Below are 16,410 nucleotides of genomic sequence, written 5' to 3'. Positions count from 1 at the left end.
GGTGTGCCAAGCTTGTAGAGTCATATCCAAAAACAAAGTACTGAGTAAAGGGTCTGAATACTTATGTAAATGTAATATTTCAGTTTTAAAAAATTAAATACATTTAGCTTTGACATTATGGGGTATTGTGTGAAGATTGATGAGGAAAAAAATAATATTTGATCAATGTTATAATAAGGCTTAAATGTAACAAAATGTGGAAAGAGTGAAGGGTTCTGACTGATGTACATATTGCCTTGACTAACCTGTACCCCACACATTGATTTGGCACCAGTACCCCCTTTATATATAGCCTCGTTATTTTATTGTAACTTTTTATTTTATTTTTTACTTTAGTTGATTTTTTTCCCTTTACTGCATTGTTTAAGGGCTTGTAAGTAAGCACTTCAAGGTAAGATCTACACCAGTTGTATTCGGCGCATGTGACAAATAAAATTTGATTTGCACACTTGGAAATTATTAGAGATACTATTATGTCCCGCTACTGCATTTTGCTTTCCTAATGCGTGCAATCAGTACCAGCAAAGGTGTGAAGGAAAAAGTAACTACTCGTCATGTATTCGATAATAAAAAATTAAAACATTTAATTCACCTTTATTTAACGAGGTAGGCTAGTTGAGAACAAGTTCTCAGTTACAACTGCGACCAGGCCAAGATAAAGCCAAGCAGTGCGACACAAACAACAACACAGAGTTACACATGGAATAAACAAACATACAGTCAATAATACAATAGAAAAAGTCTATATACAGTGTGTGCAAATGAGGTAGGATAAGGGAGGTAAAGGCAATAAATAGGCCATAGTGGCAAAGTAATTACAATATAGCAATTAAACACTGGAGTGATAGATGTGCAAGTAGAGATACTGGGGTGCAACGGAGAAAAATAAATACAATTTTAAAAAGTATGGGGATGAGGTAGTTGGATGGGCTATTTACAGATGGGCTATGTACAGGTGCTGTGATCTGTGAGCTGCTCTGACAGCTGGTTCTTAAAGCTAGTGAGGGAGATATGAGTCTCCAGCTTCAGTGATTTTTGCAGTTCGTTCCAGTCATTGGCAGCAGAGAACTGGAAGTTAAGGCGGCTGAAGGAGGAATTGGCTTTGGGGGTGACCAGTGAAATATACCTGCTCGAGCGCGTGCTACGGGCGGGTGCTGCTATGGTGACCAGTGAGCTGAGATAAGGCGGGGCTTAGCAGTGGGGCTTAGATAAGGCGGGGCTTAGCTCCCCACTGCTATGGTGACCAGTGAGCTGAGATAAGGCGGGGCTTTATCTTGCAAAGACTTATAAATTACCTGGAGCCAATGGGTTTGGCGACGAATATGAAGCGAGGGCCAGACAATGAGAGCATCCAGGTCGCAGTGGTGGGTAGTGTATGGGGCTTTGGTGACAAAACAAATGGCACTGTGATAGACTGCATCCAATTTGCTGAGTAGAGTGTTGGATGCTATTTTGTAAATTACATCACTGATGTCAAAAATCGGTAGGATGGTCAGTTTTACGAGGGTATGTTTGGCAGCATGAGTGATGGATGCTTTGTTGCGAAATAGGAAGCAGATTCTAGATTTAATTTCGGATTGGATATGCTTAATGAGTCTGGAAGGAGAGTTTACAGTCGATCCAGACACCTAGGTATTTGTAGTTGTCCACATATTCTAAGTCAGAACCATCCAGAGTAGTGATGCTGTATGGGCGGGCAGGTGTGGGCAGCGATCGGTTGAAGAGCATGTATTTAGTTTTACTTGCATTTAAGAGCAGTTGGAGGCCACGGAAGGAGAGTTGTATGGCCATGAAGCTCGTCTGGAGGTTAGTTAACACAGTGTCCAAAGAAGGGCCAGAAGTATACAGAATGGTGTCGTCTGCGTAGAGGTGGATCAGAGAATCACCAGCAGCAAGAGCGACATCATTGATGTATGCAGAGAAAAGAGTCGGCCCGAGGATTGAACCCTGTGGCACCCCCATAGAGACTGCCAGAGGTCCAGACAACAGGCCCTCCGATTTCACACACTGAACTCTATCAGAGAAGTAGTTGGTGAACCAGGCGAGGCAGTCATTTGAGAAACCAAGGCTGTTGAGTCTGCCGATAAGAATGTGGTGATTGACAGAGTCGAAAGCCTTGGCCAGGTTGATGAATACAGCTGCACAGTATTGTCTCTTATCGATGGCGGTTATGATATCGTTTAGGATCTTGAGCGTGGCTGAGCTGCACCCATGACCAGCTCGGAAAAAAGATTGCATTGCGGAGAAGGTACGGTGGGATTCGAAATGGTCAGTGATCTGTTTGTTAACTTGGCTTTCGAAGACCTTAGAAAGGCAGGGTAGGATAGATATAGGTCTGTAGCAGTTTGGGTCTAGAATGTATCCCCCTTGGAAGAGGGGGATGACTGCGGCAGCTTTACAATCTTGGAGGATCCCAGACAATACGAAAGAGAGGTTGAACAGGCTATTAATAGGTGTTGCAACAATTTTGGCGGATCATTTTAGAAAGATAGTGTCCATATTGTCTAGCCGATTTGTAGTGGTCCAGATTTTGCAGCTCTTTCAGAATATCAGCTATCTGGATTGGGTGAAGGAGAAATGGAGGAGGCTTGGGCAAGCTGCTGTGTGGGGTGCAGGGCTGTTGACCGGGGTAGGGGTAGCCAGGTGGAAAGCATGGCCAGCTGTAGAAAAATGCTTATTGAAATTCTCAATTATCACAGATTAACAGGTGGTGTCAGTGTTTCCTAGCCTCAGTGCAGTGGTCAGCGGGGAGGAGGTGCTCTTATTCTCCATGGACTTTACAGCGTGTCAGAACTTTTTGGAGTTTGTGCTACAGGATGCACATTTCTGTTTGAAAAAGCTAACCTTTGCTTTCCTAACTGCCTGTGCATGTTGGTTCCTAACTTCCCTGAAAAGTTGCGTATCGCAGGGGCTATTCGATGCTAATGCAGTACACCACAGGATGTTTTTGTGCTGGTCAAGGGCAGTCAGGTCTGAAGTGAACCTGGGGCTATATCTATTCCTGGTGCTACATTTTTTTGAATGGGGCATGCTTATTTAAGATGGCGAGGAAAGCACTTTTAAAGAATAACCAGGCGTCCTCTACTGACGGAATGAGGTCAATATCCTTCCAGGATACCCGGGCCAGGTCGATTAGAAAGGCCTTCTCACTGAAGTGTTTAAGGGAGCGTTTGACAGTGATGAGAGGTTGTCGTTTGACTGCAGACCCATTACAGACGTAGGCAATGAGGCACTGATCGCTGAGATCCTGGTTGAAGACAGCAGAAGTGTATTTGGAGGGCAGGTTGGTTAGCATGATATCTATGAAGGTGCCTGTGTTTACGGATTTGGGGTTGTACCTGGTAGGTTCATTGATAATTTGTGTGAGATTGAGGGCATCAAGCTTTGATTGTAGGATGGCCGGGGTGTTAAGCTTGTCCCAGTTTAAGGCCCCTAACAGCACGAGCTCTGAAGATAGATGGGGGGCAATCAATTCACATATGGTGTACAGGGCACAGCTGGGGGTAGAAGGTGGTCTATAGCAAGCGGCAACGGTGAGAAACTTGTTACTGGAATGGTGGATTTTTAAAAGTAGAAGCTCAAATTGTTTGGGCACATACCTGGATAGTAAGACAGAACTCTGCAGGCTATCTCTGCAGTAGATTGCAACTCTGCCCCCTTTGGCAGTTCTATCTTGTCGGAAAATGTTATAGTTAGGGATGGACATTTCTGGGTTTTTGGTGGTCTTCCTAAGCCAGGATTCAGACACGGCTAGGACATCCGGGTTGGCAGAGTGTGCTAAGGCAGTAAATAAAACAAACTTAGGGAGGAGGCTTCTAATGTTAACATGCATGAAACCAAGGCTTTTACGGTTACAGAAGTGAACAATTGAGAGTGCCTGGGGAATGGGAGGGGAGCTAGGCACTGCAGGGCCTGGATTAACCTCTACATCACCAGAGGAACAGAGGAGAAGTATGATAAGGGTACGGCTAAATGCTATAAGAACTAGTCGTCTAGTACGTTCGGAACAGAGTAAAAGGAGCAGGTTTATGGGCACGGTGGAATAGATTCAAGGCATAATGTACAGACAAAGGTATTGTAGGATGTGAATACAGTGGAGGTAAGCCTATGCACTGAGTGATGATGAGAGAGATATTGTCTCTAGAAACATAATTTAAACCAGGTGAGGTCACCGCATGTGTGGGAGGTGGAACTAAAGAGTTAACTAAGGCGTATTGAGCAGGGCTAGAGGCTCTACAGTGAAATAAGGCAATAATTATTAACCAAAACAGCAGTGGACAAGGCATATTGACATTAGGGAGAGGCATGCGTAGCTGAGTGATCATAGGGGTCCAGTGAGTGGCTCGGCGGGCCGGAGACACGGCGATTCAGGCAGCTAGCAGGCCGTGGCTAGCAAGCTAGAAGAATGTATACATGAACAATAGGGGAAGTGCTGTGCAAGTGCTGTATGCAGAGTCTTGAGATCCTATGCAGTAACAATTGAGGTGGTCTGATCTCTCAGAGGAAGTGACTAGGTCTGAGTGCCGTTACCTCACCCTGTCCTTTAATGTAATGCACCTTCAGCAAATAAATGATTCTACTTTTCTACTAATGGATTGGTGACCTGACCCCATGCAATTACCTCATGGTTATTCTACTCTCATTTAGTTGTAACTTATTGTTGGGAAAAAAGTTACCTTCCGTTACCTACAAGTTTGTACACTTGTTTCAGTTTTTCTGTAGTGTTGATTTACACCTCACTTCTTCATAGATCACAATATCTGGTCCATAGGGGTGTGTGTGTGTGTGTGTGTGTGTGTGTGTCTGTGTGTGACTGTGTGAGAATCATGCAGTGTGCGTAAGGATGGATATTTCTCAGCTCTCATATCCATGCCTCTCCTCCTTTGCTCTGTCTTTAACTGTTATCTTAGAGTGTGATGACAGGCTGAAGGGCTTCAGTGCCATGGCAACCAGACTGGTGAGTATTTCATGCCGTCTGTCATGTCAAATGCTGGTATGCCACCATCTATGCAGGGTTACATGGTTCAGTTGATGGCAGAAATGGGAAGTTATCTAGAAAATAATAAACACAAGCTGACAATAAAACAGGTTAGAAGAAAAGCCACTTATACCTGTGAGACCATGTTGCTTACAATTCAACTCCACCTTCTATTTCTTTTGAGCTATCTACAGTAGCGACAGTACAGTCCCCTGTGTGGGAACATATGCCCCTCAGTCGACCTCAAAAAATAATAATGATGAAGTGAACAAATCCATAATGCTAGGTAAATAAATCAATAGGCTTGCTGCTCACAGAATGCAGCGGTTCTTTCAAGCAGCAGTGGTCTGGTGGGTCCGAGTGAATCAGCAGCCTGGGTTGAGCCCACCCTTTGGAACAGTATTGACTGATTCAGCAGCTGAGGTAATCAGTGGAAGGAGATACAAATATGACCCCCCCTCAACACACACACACACACACACACACCAGAGGAAGCTGGTGGTAGGAGCTATAGGAGGACGGGCTCATTGTAATGGCTGGAATGGAATAATTGGAACGGAGTCAAACATGTGGTTTCCATATGTTTTGATACTGTTACATTTATTCCATTCCATACTTTATAATGGGCCTATAGCTCCTCCCACCAGCCTCCTCTGACACACACACATACAAACACACAAAACCAATCAACTCCCCAATTCTCTGCCAGCCCCATATGTTCTCCTCCATTGGCCTCTCCACCTCAGTTGTGAAAATCATAAGGATCTGATGAAAGGCCGTTTATGTACTGGTGTTTCTAGCTATGTGTCAATTTTCTAAAAACAGCACGTTTGCTATTGACAAATGGTCCGACAGTCTAGTTTCTTTGCGGCAATTACTTCTACTTTGGGAATGATGTCACATCTTCAGCGAGGCAGCCCCGCTATTTCCTTGGCCTTTGACCCCTGAGTAGAAAATGTGTTTGTCAATTTTGACTTGTTCAATAATTAGAGGACAGTCCAATACAGTGGCATCATATACAACCCCCACATTCAGGGGAGGATGCAGGAAAAGACTAGCCAGAGTCACTCAGAGAAATAGCATTGTTGGGAGAAGACGAAACAATACTCAAAATCAAACAACAATGACTCCAATGTCACGGGTCTCTCGAAACTTTGCCTGAGCAGAGTTTATACCATTTCAAACCCAAACGGTACCTTTTCTTACCTGATCAAGGAACCTCATCAATGTACTGTAATCCTACTAAGTAGTCTGTGTGCTCCCTCTCATGCTGTGATGATGTTGTTCACAATTTAGCATGGTGAAATGCAGGTGGAATTAGTATTCACCTTGTGGTACACTCCCTGTGTCGTTTTATGTGTGTTCAAAGCCATAGCCTTTCTAAACGGATGCCACTTTAGATGTATTGATGAGAGCCAGGTTTCCCATATCGGCTTTGTTTCCATCCAGTAAAATAAAGCCTCAGCGAATAGGCTTCTGATTCCAAATAGACATGAAGGGATGCTGACACTTTTTTTCCCCCCCATCCACCAAATCAGTGTCCATAAAACAGTATTCATTGTGTCTCATGACCTTTTTCTCTTCCTTGTAACTGTTACGAACGACCTTTGTTCTGACCACCGCTGCAGTGTTGTCGTGTGAGTTTGCACGGGCACCTTGGGTATCTTTAATCCCCCCAGTGTGTCCTCCTGGGGAAATAACGGCAGCCATCGTTTTGGTAGGTGTTTCCAGAAAGCTGTTTATTTTGTTTGATACAGCTGATGTTGAGTGTGATACAGGAAGCTGATGTTGAGTGTGATACAGGAAGCTGATGTTGAGTGTGATACAGGAAGCTGATGTTGAGTGTGATACAGGAAGCTGATGTTGAGTGTGATACAGGAAGCTGATGTTGAGTGTGATACAGGAAGCTGATGTTGAGTGTGATACAGGAAGCTGATGTTGAGTGTGATACAGGAAGCTGATGTTGAGTGTGATACAGGAAGCTGATGTTGAGTGTGATACAGGAAGCTGATGTTGAGTGTGATACAGGAACGAGAGACTAAACCTGGGTGGCTAAATGAAGTATCGATCCAACCACAGTGGCTGCCTGGCCTTGCCATCACCTTGTCACCATGTTGTGCATTACACACCTGTATGCTCTCCCTTTCTGATTGTAAGGGGATTTAGTGTGTGTGTGTGTGGGGGGGGGGGACTTGAATAAACGATTACTCGGTGGTGTTGATAAGGAGGCCGGGTAATATCGTTTTGAGGAGAAGTCATTTAGAACACAACCTAATTTGGTCGCCTGTCATTCATTTGCCCCGTGTCTCTCTCAATCCCGATTCAATGCTTTTCCCCTTCCATTAATCATCAGCGTTGTCAGGGCAGGTTTATCAAAGGTATGAGGTTAGAAATGCGACACATGGCCTCAATTTACCCATAGAAGGAAAGGAGAAACAGGTCTGCCGGGAGAGATTTGATAATGACTTGTCTTTGTGATGTATATGGCTGTCAGTCTAAGTGGAAGTGCAAGGTTCTGTCGTACACAGTGGAGTTGGCAGTTTGCTGTACAGCGTGAGCCTCCATGTACCGTTTGCGGTGAAGGTCACAGAGGATGGTCGATGGTTGAACAAAGGTGTGTGGATGCTGCATGCGTCATTGTGAGTGAATGCTTAGTATTTCCAGATAGCCCACTCACTGGCATACTGTAAATGCACATGCTCCTTTCTGGAGAAATCATTAATACAATAGTTACTTAGGAAATAATAAACCTTTTCTTTGGTCCCAGCATGATTAGCTCAAATTAAAACATACCAAAGCATACCAGTATCAAAGGACTGAAGCTGCCTAGACATGAGTCATATTGCTGATTTAATTATACTCCCGTGATAAATCCAAAGCAAGCTAAAGTTGAATGCATTTGTTGGAGGAAATTGTTAAACCCATATGGAATATGTAGCCTATACAATGAAATGGTTAGAAAATGGGAACAGAGAACTGAGAAAGCGATTTTCCTAAAAGATGGATGAAGCTGAAAAGTAGTTACACATTTACAAAAGCGCTCTGGGGAGCAAACAGTGTAGCTCGTATTGGAAATGGACTGCTTCTGAGGCTATAGTCTGGCGGATCCAGTGCAAGGAGCACAGCGGGTACATCCATTGTAGAAGACATCCAATCAAATATCCCCTGCACTTTATGAAATCATTTTCTCTGCGCCTCCTAGTTAAATCCTCATTATATGTCATCTCGCTCTGTCCCAACTCACACTCAGACCTTTATAAACACTGAAGCATGTAAAGATACAGCTCCGGGCGCACACTGCATGAATTAAACCCAAATCTCACTCGTGAATTTTAATGCCACGTTTTCTAATGTATATTTCCCGAGATGCATCTCGTATAGGTGCGGTGCTTTACCAAAGCGATGTGCATCTTCTGTATCACAGATGGAGGCGTGACACTGTAAATTATCACTCGGGGCTGACAACTGTTAAAGCTATTACAATACTGCATTGGTAGAGCGTAGAATGAGCCCTGGCCTCTCCTGTGCTCTGTGACGGCTGAACCAGGGCCTTGTTGGAGGAATTATGATATTCAATTTTAGATCAGTAACACACGCTCCTCTCAGGCATCGTAAAAACTAGGATAACAGGATGAGTTTCACGGTCCTTTCCCTTCAATTGCTGTCATTCAAAGTGGGCCTCTGAATATGGATGGGGATGCAGTAACGTGCTGAGAGATCCAAACGGACTCCAAATGCTCAGGAGTGAAGTAGGAAGTGCTGTTTGTTGTACAGGAATACTGGTGGGCCCAAAATAAATAGAGGAATTACTGTAACTAGTAATGAATGATGATTGACACACAACTCCAAAAAAGGTGAAACAATACTTCTTAATTGAGATCATATCTATTTTTTTTTACCCACAAGGCTATTGTAAGAAAGTACAGAGTGCAGGTGCAGACACGCCTTTTGCTATTTGGAAACAACATCATGGTCATTTCTCCCTAACTAAGCAATTCAGACGAGAGAAGCTACATTCTAGAGACATCCTACATTTGATTGATCTCCAAACAACCAACATTTCTATTGCTCGTGCAATTTCTGTCCCAACAATGTGATACATTGTCACACGGACAGGTGGAAATCCAGCTGATTTCCATGGCCAGGACCTCAAAGCCAATAGCCCACAACAGAGGACCCAGAGGCAATAGAAAGAAAAGTTTAAATAAAAATAAAAAAAAGTCGAAACAAGCCAATGGGTTCAGCTCATTTAAAATCATTAAAAGTAATGGGAGTCAAGCCGCCAGAGTGGTAACGTTTTAAAGTCCTACCAACATGAAAAAATACTATAGTATACTATGATATAAACACTATAGTATTCACTGTAGTGTTTTTGCAGACCTTACTGTAGGTAACTGTAGTATACTGTAGCATTTACATTTCACTATAGTATGTGCTATAGTAATTACTGTAGTGTTTTGAAGACTGTAGTATACTACAGTATTATTCACATTTAAAAAAAATATTCTACAGTATTATTCACATGTAAAAATAATAATAATACTACAGTTTCTGCAAAAACACTACAGTATTTAATTAGCATATACTCTACCAATGCCCCTCCCCATATACCAATTTGTGCCACTCATAAGTGAGACACCTACTGTATATGCCAAGTAAAGACCATATATTGTGTTCCCTACAGGTTATAGACTGTAGTATTTACTGTAGTGTTTTTATTTACATTACTGTAGTATTTACTATGGCGTTTCTGTTGAATTATTTTAGACATAGAAGTGGAGGCTTTCTCCTTGAGGAAACCTACTGGACAAATACTAAAAGAGCAAATTGTTCATAAGCTGTAACAGTGGAGGCTGCTGAGGGGAGAATGGCTCAGAATAATGGCCGGGAACAGAGGGATGTTATCAAACACATGGAAACCATTTGATCCCATTCCACTTATTCCGCTCCAGCCACTGCCATGAGCCCATCCCCTGCCACCAACATTCCGTGACCTGTAGGTAGGTAGGACTGGAGTCTGAATGGATATTTTCTATAACCTGTAAGGAACACAATATATGGTCTATACTTGGCATATAGGTTTCTCACTTACGGGTGGCACAAATTGGTACATGGGGGAGGGGAATTGGCAGAGTATAGGCCAATTAAATACTGTAATGCTTTCACATTACAGTATTTAATTTAATAATAAAAAAAATAAAAAGAATAATACTGTAGTATTTACAACCATTTTGTGTGTAAATAATACTGTAGTATTTGCTGTAGTATTCTACAGTATACAACACAATTCTATAGTAAGTACTACACATGATCAAGGGATACTACAGTGTGTAGTATAGTATTCTACAGTATTTTGCATCATTTGTTAGTTTACTATAACTACCGTACTTACTAAGGTGCAAGGCAGACAGTCGTGCAGCAGGGCCTGTCTGTCTCACTTTGGAGCAGCCAGCTGCTCTCCTCAGGCCTCTCCTGGTTGGACCTATCCATTAACATTCAGCTTCGTTAGAATGGGTCTCATTAAGAGTGGGGCTATGTAGGTGTAGTCCAGCGGTTCCCTTCCTTGACATCACACAGGTGTATTTTAGAAGTAGAGCATTTCCCCAGGGCAGAATCCAGGACATGGATGAAAGTCATCTCCGTGTTGTCACCGAGCCTGGTCCCAGATCTGCTTGTGGTGTCTTGGTAAATCCTATGGCCATTGTCAAGAACCCTTTTAGGCTCTAGATAGCACCTTATTTTTTCTAAGAGTGTAGCTTGTCTTATTTCAGTGGTCTGTTGGGATTAGAGGTTCTTCCAGGGTATGCAACTGTTATCCGGAATATCACTAGCAGAGCTGACATTGATCTAAACCAAGGTCACCGTGCCTATTTTTTTTTTACCTGGGTGCTCTGACTAAACCTGCTTTAACCGACTGTCTCCAAGCGATTACAGCACAAACCCCACTGGGCACAGACGGCAATTCAACGTCTATTCCACGCTGGGTCAACATCATTTCATTGAAATGACGTGGAAACAACGTTGATTCGACCGTTGTGTGCCCAATGGGAATGCAGTTGAGGTGCTCAGATCAGGAAGTCAGGAGTGACGATATCAACTGTGGGGTCAAGACCGTGCTAGTGGTAGGTGAGCTAGAGACGGATAGGGTACACAACTGGACTGAATGGTCATCATAACGTCCAACTGAAACGCCTTCTATTACATCATACTGTACCAAGAGCTGAAAATAAAAGGCCATGTGTCTGCAATATCATCAGATTAAGATCTCAAACGTAACTCTCATTGAACCACTTTCTAATAAATGCAAGCCATGAAAAGAACATTTAATCTTTGAGATTTAGAAGGAATTATATATAGAGAGAATCATAAAATCAGGAATTACAGGAATTAATTATCTGGGAGACTGTATGTTAAATAATAGTCACAGCAGACGATTCATATAAGCCCAGAGTAAAGCTGGGGTAAACAGTCCACTTCTGTTCTCGCTCAACACTGTAATCCTCCAATTACCAGCCCTAAATCTCCACACCATTACCCACAACGCTGCCTGCAGCAGTTACAGCTCAGCTGTTGTTCTGCGTGAAATAAGAAGTTTACAGAGATGGACAGCAATAAAGAGTACTGGGGTAGTAAGGTAGCCAGCCTATTGTGTGCTTTGCTTTGGTTGGTACACTAATGGAAATCTGGTGCATTAGTGCCATCTGCTGTTCATTTTAAGCATTGGCTGACAAACGTTTTGGAACATACTTCAGGACAGGGATACTTTACAATCAAAAGCCACACCCATTTTTTTGCATAGTATGGAGGTGTATCAAATTGCCTTCATTAGATTACTTGGCTCTAGGGGGCGCTGTTGAGACACTAGTATCCAATTATACAGCAATCAACAGTCACGTCACCCGGTATTCTCTCGTATTTCTTGTGTTTTTCATATCTATGTTATTACTTTAATTACTGCACCGTTGGGAAAGCGCTTGCAAGAAAGCATTTCACGGTGTTGTTTTACAACTGCTGTACCCTGTGCATGTGACAAATCAACTTTGAAACTTGAAAGCAACTTGAGCTTACAGAAGGGCATGGAGCATTTTCAGTAAACTCCTTCAGACAAATCTGAAGAGAAGACAAAGCATACATTATTCCTCTTTGGTTCTGAATAGTGTTTATTATGGTTCGAATTCAATAGTATCATCATCCTCATCATACATATATATCATAACAAACCAAGGTCAATGATTCACACCCTATCCTCGACTTCGAGGATCATACCGATCCTCGACTTCGGCGATGTCTTCTTCAAAATAGCTTCTAATACTCTACTGAGCAAACTAGATGCAGTTTATCACATTCCCTTCTGTTTTGTTACTAAAGCACCTTATACCACCCACCACTGCGACCTGTATGCTCTAGTCAGCTGGCCCTCGCTAAATATTCGTCGCCAGACCCACTGGCTACAGGTCATCTACAAGTCCATGCTAGGTAAAGCTCTGCCTTATCTCAGTTCACTGGTCACGATGGCAACACTGACCCGTAGCACGCGCTCCAGCAGGTTTATCTCACCGATCATCCCTAAAGCCAACACCTCATTTGGCCACCTTTCCTTCCAGTTCTCTGCTGCCTGTGACTGGAACAAATTGCAAACATCGCTGAAGTTGGAGACTTTTATCTCCCTCACCAACTTTAAACATCTGCTATCTGAGCAGCTAACCGATCGATGCAGCTGTACATAGTCCATCGGTAAATAGCCCACCCAATTTACCTACCTCATCCCCATACTGTTTTTATTTATTTACTTTTCTGCTCTTTTGCACACCATTTTTCTACCTGCACATGACCATCTGAGCATTTATCACTCCAGTGTTAATCTGCAAAATTGTAATTATTCGCCTACCTCCTCATGTCTTTTGCACACAATGTATATAGACTCTTTCTTTTTTTTCTACTGTGTTATTGACTTGTTCATTGTTTACTCCATGTGTAACTGTGTTGTTGTCTGTTCACACTGCTATGCTTTATCTTTGCCAGGTCACAGTTGTAAATGAGAACTTGTTCTCAACTAGCCCACCTGGTTAAATAAAGGTGAAATAAAATAAAATAAATAAAAACACACTCAGCACAGACTTTGCACACATCATATCAACTCAGCAAAAAAAAGAAACGTCTCACTGTCAACTGCGTTTATTTTCAGCAAACTGAACATGTGTAAATATTTGTATGAACATAACAAGATTCAACAACTGTGACATAAAGGAACAAGTTCCAAGACGTGACTCCCTGATCAAAGGGGGGTCAAAATCAAAAGTAACAGTCAGTATCTGGTGTGGCCACCAGCTGCCTTAAGTACTGCAGTGCATCTCCTCCTCGTGGACTGCACCATATATGCCACTTCTTGCTGTGAGATGTTACCCCACTCTTCCACCAAGGCACCTGCAAGTTCCCGGGCATTTCTGGGGAAGGATAGCCCTAGCCCTCACCCTCCGATCCAACGAGACGTGCTCAAAGGGATTGAGATCCGGGCTCTTCGCTGGCCATGGCAGAACAATGACATAGCTGTATTGCAGGAAATCACGCACAGAACGAGCAGTATGGCTGGTGGCATTGTCATGCTCGAGGGTCATGTCAGGATGAGCCTGCAGGAAGGGTACCACATGAGGGAGGAGGATGTCTTCCCTGTAATGCACAGTGTTGAGATTTCCTGCAACGTTAACAAGCTCAGTCCGATGATGCTGTGACACGCCGCCCCAGACCATGACGGACCCTCCACCTCCAAATCAATCCCGAGTACAGGCCTCGGTGTAACGCTCATTCCTTCAACGATAAACGAGAATCCGACCATCACCTTTGGTGAGACAAAACCGCGACTCGTCAGTGAAGAGCACTTTTTGCCAGTCCTGTCTGGGTGAGCGACGGTGGGTTTGTGCCCATAGGCGACGTTGTTGCCGGTGATGTCTGGTGAGGACCTGCCTTACAACAGGCCTACAAGCCCTCAGACCAGCCTCTCTCAGCCTATTGCGGACAGTCGGAGCACTGATGGAGGGATTGTGAGTTCTTCGTGTAACTCGGGCAGTTGTTGTTGCCATCCTGTACCTGTCTCGCTGTTGTGATGTTCGGATGTACCGATCCTGTGCAGGTGTTGTTACACGTGGTCTGCCACTACGAGGAGGATCAGCTGTCCGTCCTGTCTCCCTGTAGCGCTGTCTTAGGTGTCTCACAGTACAGACATGGCAATTTATTGCCCTGTCCACATCTGCAGTCCTCATACCTCTTTGCAGCATGCCTAAGGCATGTTCACCCTGGTCATCTTTCCTTTGGTGTTTTTCAGAGTCAGTAGAAAGGCCTCTTTAGTGTCCTAAGTTTTCATAACTGTGACCTTAATTGCCTACCGTCTGTAAAACGACGGGTTCCACAGGTGCATGTTCATGAATTGTTTATGGTTCAATGAACAAGCATGGTAAACAGTGTTTAACGAATTTACGAATTTATCTTTGAAAGACAGGGTCCTGACAAAGGGACGTTTCTTTTTTTTGCTGAGTTTCTGACTCGCTTATACCACTGCTTCCCACTCGTGGTGAATATATAACATCACACGGTTCCTGGTAGTTACTGTCCCATTGGGAATTGCTTGAACATAGCGACAGTCCAACAACAGTGGATAACACCAATCTTGATCAGGCATGGTACAGTTGTTTCGTAGCAGTTCTATGCTTCTGCAGCCCAATGGAGAGAATGGCAGCCACATGGAATCTAAAAAAGACAGCACACAAATATGAATCATCTTTATAACCATTAGTAGCATAATGCCCTGGTACAGTTATCCCCTCTCCTCTTACTGTGGTAGTCAGGTGCTCCTTTGGTCCCCTGTCTGTTGTGGTATTACCAGAGTCTAGAGATCTCATCATTCGAGCGAAGGTAGCTCTCATCTCAATCTTGTCCCCACAATCTGGACAGAGAGAAAAGACAGCCCAAATGCTCATGTAAATAGATCTGTATAAATTAGCAATTTACAGACATGTATTTCACTCTCTTTCTATTAACTGAAACATCAGAATAACCCCTACTCTCTGTGTGACAGTCAGTAGGAGGGGTCAGAGTTTAGAGGTGAACCAGGGCCTGCTGAACTTCAGGGCTGATGAAGGGCTGTCCTGTTGACACACACAGCAGCATGTCCCTGTGGATGTCCACCCAGGAGCTCAGAAGCCTGCCGTCTGCAGCGTATAGCCTGGGGGCGGACCTGGACAGGGCCAGCCTCACAGTACTGCAGCTCAGCAGCTGCAACATATGGCAACACAGTCACCGAGGAGATATAGGGGGGCGCTGTTTGTCACGTGCTAGCTATGTTTTGTGAAAAATATTAATTCTGCGGCATGAAATTCACACGAGTCATTTAAGCAGACGCTCTTATCCAGAGAGACTTACAGGAGCAATCAGGGTTAAGTGCTTTTGCTCAAGGGCACATTGACAGGTTTTTCCCATAGTCAGCCCAGGGATTCAAACCAGTTATTGGCCCAACGTTCTTAACTGCTAGGTTACCTGGCGCCTCCGCTCTCTTTGTCACAAAATATAGCATGCTACAAACGGCGCCCCATAGACAATCTAGACTGGAGTATGATATATCCGACTCTCTATTTGGAGGAAGTACCTCTTCGATGCTTTGCCCCTAGACGTGGACAGATACATGCCTGTCTCCACTGTGGTACACCTGAACTCTTTTGACATCAGGCTGATGGTACAGTTCCTGGGAGGTCTTCTGTGGAAGAGGCCTGTGGCCTTTCTCTGGGAGGGCCTCCATCTCAGCAAGTCGAGTCTGTAAAGAGAAAAAGGATTATCAACGCCACATGATGATAAGGTATCAAAACCATCTAACCTCGGAAGGATCGAAACCCTTATAAGGTCACTATCTAACCTCGGAAGGATCAAATCCCTTATAAGGTCACTATCTAACCTCGGAAGGATCAAATCCCTTATAAGGTCACTATCTAACCTCGGAAGGATCAAAACCCATATAAGGTCACTATCTAACCTCGGAAGAATCAAAACCCTTATAAGGTCACTATCTAACCTCGGAAGGATCAAATCCCTGCTACTACCATGCTCCTTAGTACCGTGCTTATATCAGAAGAGTGCTCTCAGAGTCTCTACCAGTGATACAGTTTCACATTGGACATGTTAGTCATTTAGCAGATGCTCTTATCCAGAGCGACTTATAGTGAAGCGCATTCATTTTAAGGTAGCTGGGTGAGACAACCACATATCCCAGTCGCTGTAAGTACATTTTTCCTCAGTAAAGTCGTTATCAGCAAAGTCAGAACTAGTAGGAAAAGACAAGTGCAAGTATTATTATTTTGTTGTGCAACAAGTACATCCATACCTCAGTGTTGTGCAGCTCCTGGTCCAGAGTCAGTTCCTCATGGCTGGGCTGTAGCCAGCTTTGCTCA

General features: G+C 43.7%; 1 non-coding gene across 1 annotated transcript; it reads right to left on the bottom strand.

Moving 5' to 3' along the window:
* Positions 1-9,755: 9,755 nt before the first annotated feature.
* On the bottom strand, positions 9,756-9,810 carry LOC112253582. The gene has a single exon (XR_002954023.1). It is a non-coding gene; the product is annotated as a U7 small nuclear RNA (small nuclear RNA).
* Between the last annotated feature and the right edge of the window lie 6,600 nt (positions 9,811-16,410).

This window comes from Oncorhynchus tshawytscha, linkage group LG06 (assembly GCF_018296145.1).
Source record: "Oncorhynchus tshawytscha isolate Ot180627B linkage group LG06, Otsh_v2.0, whole genome shotgun sequence".
NCBI lineage: Eukaryota > Metazoa > Chordata > Actinopteri > Salmoniformes > Salmonidae > Oncorhynchus > Oncorhynchus tshawytscha.
The sequence above is the reverse complement of the archived record's forward strand: the minus strand, read 5'-3'. Positions and strand labels throughout refer to the sequence as shown.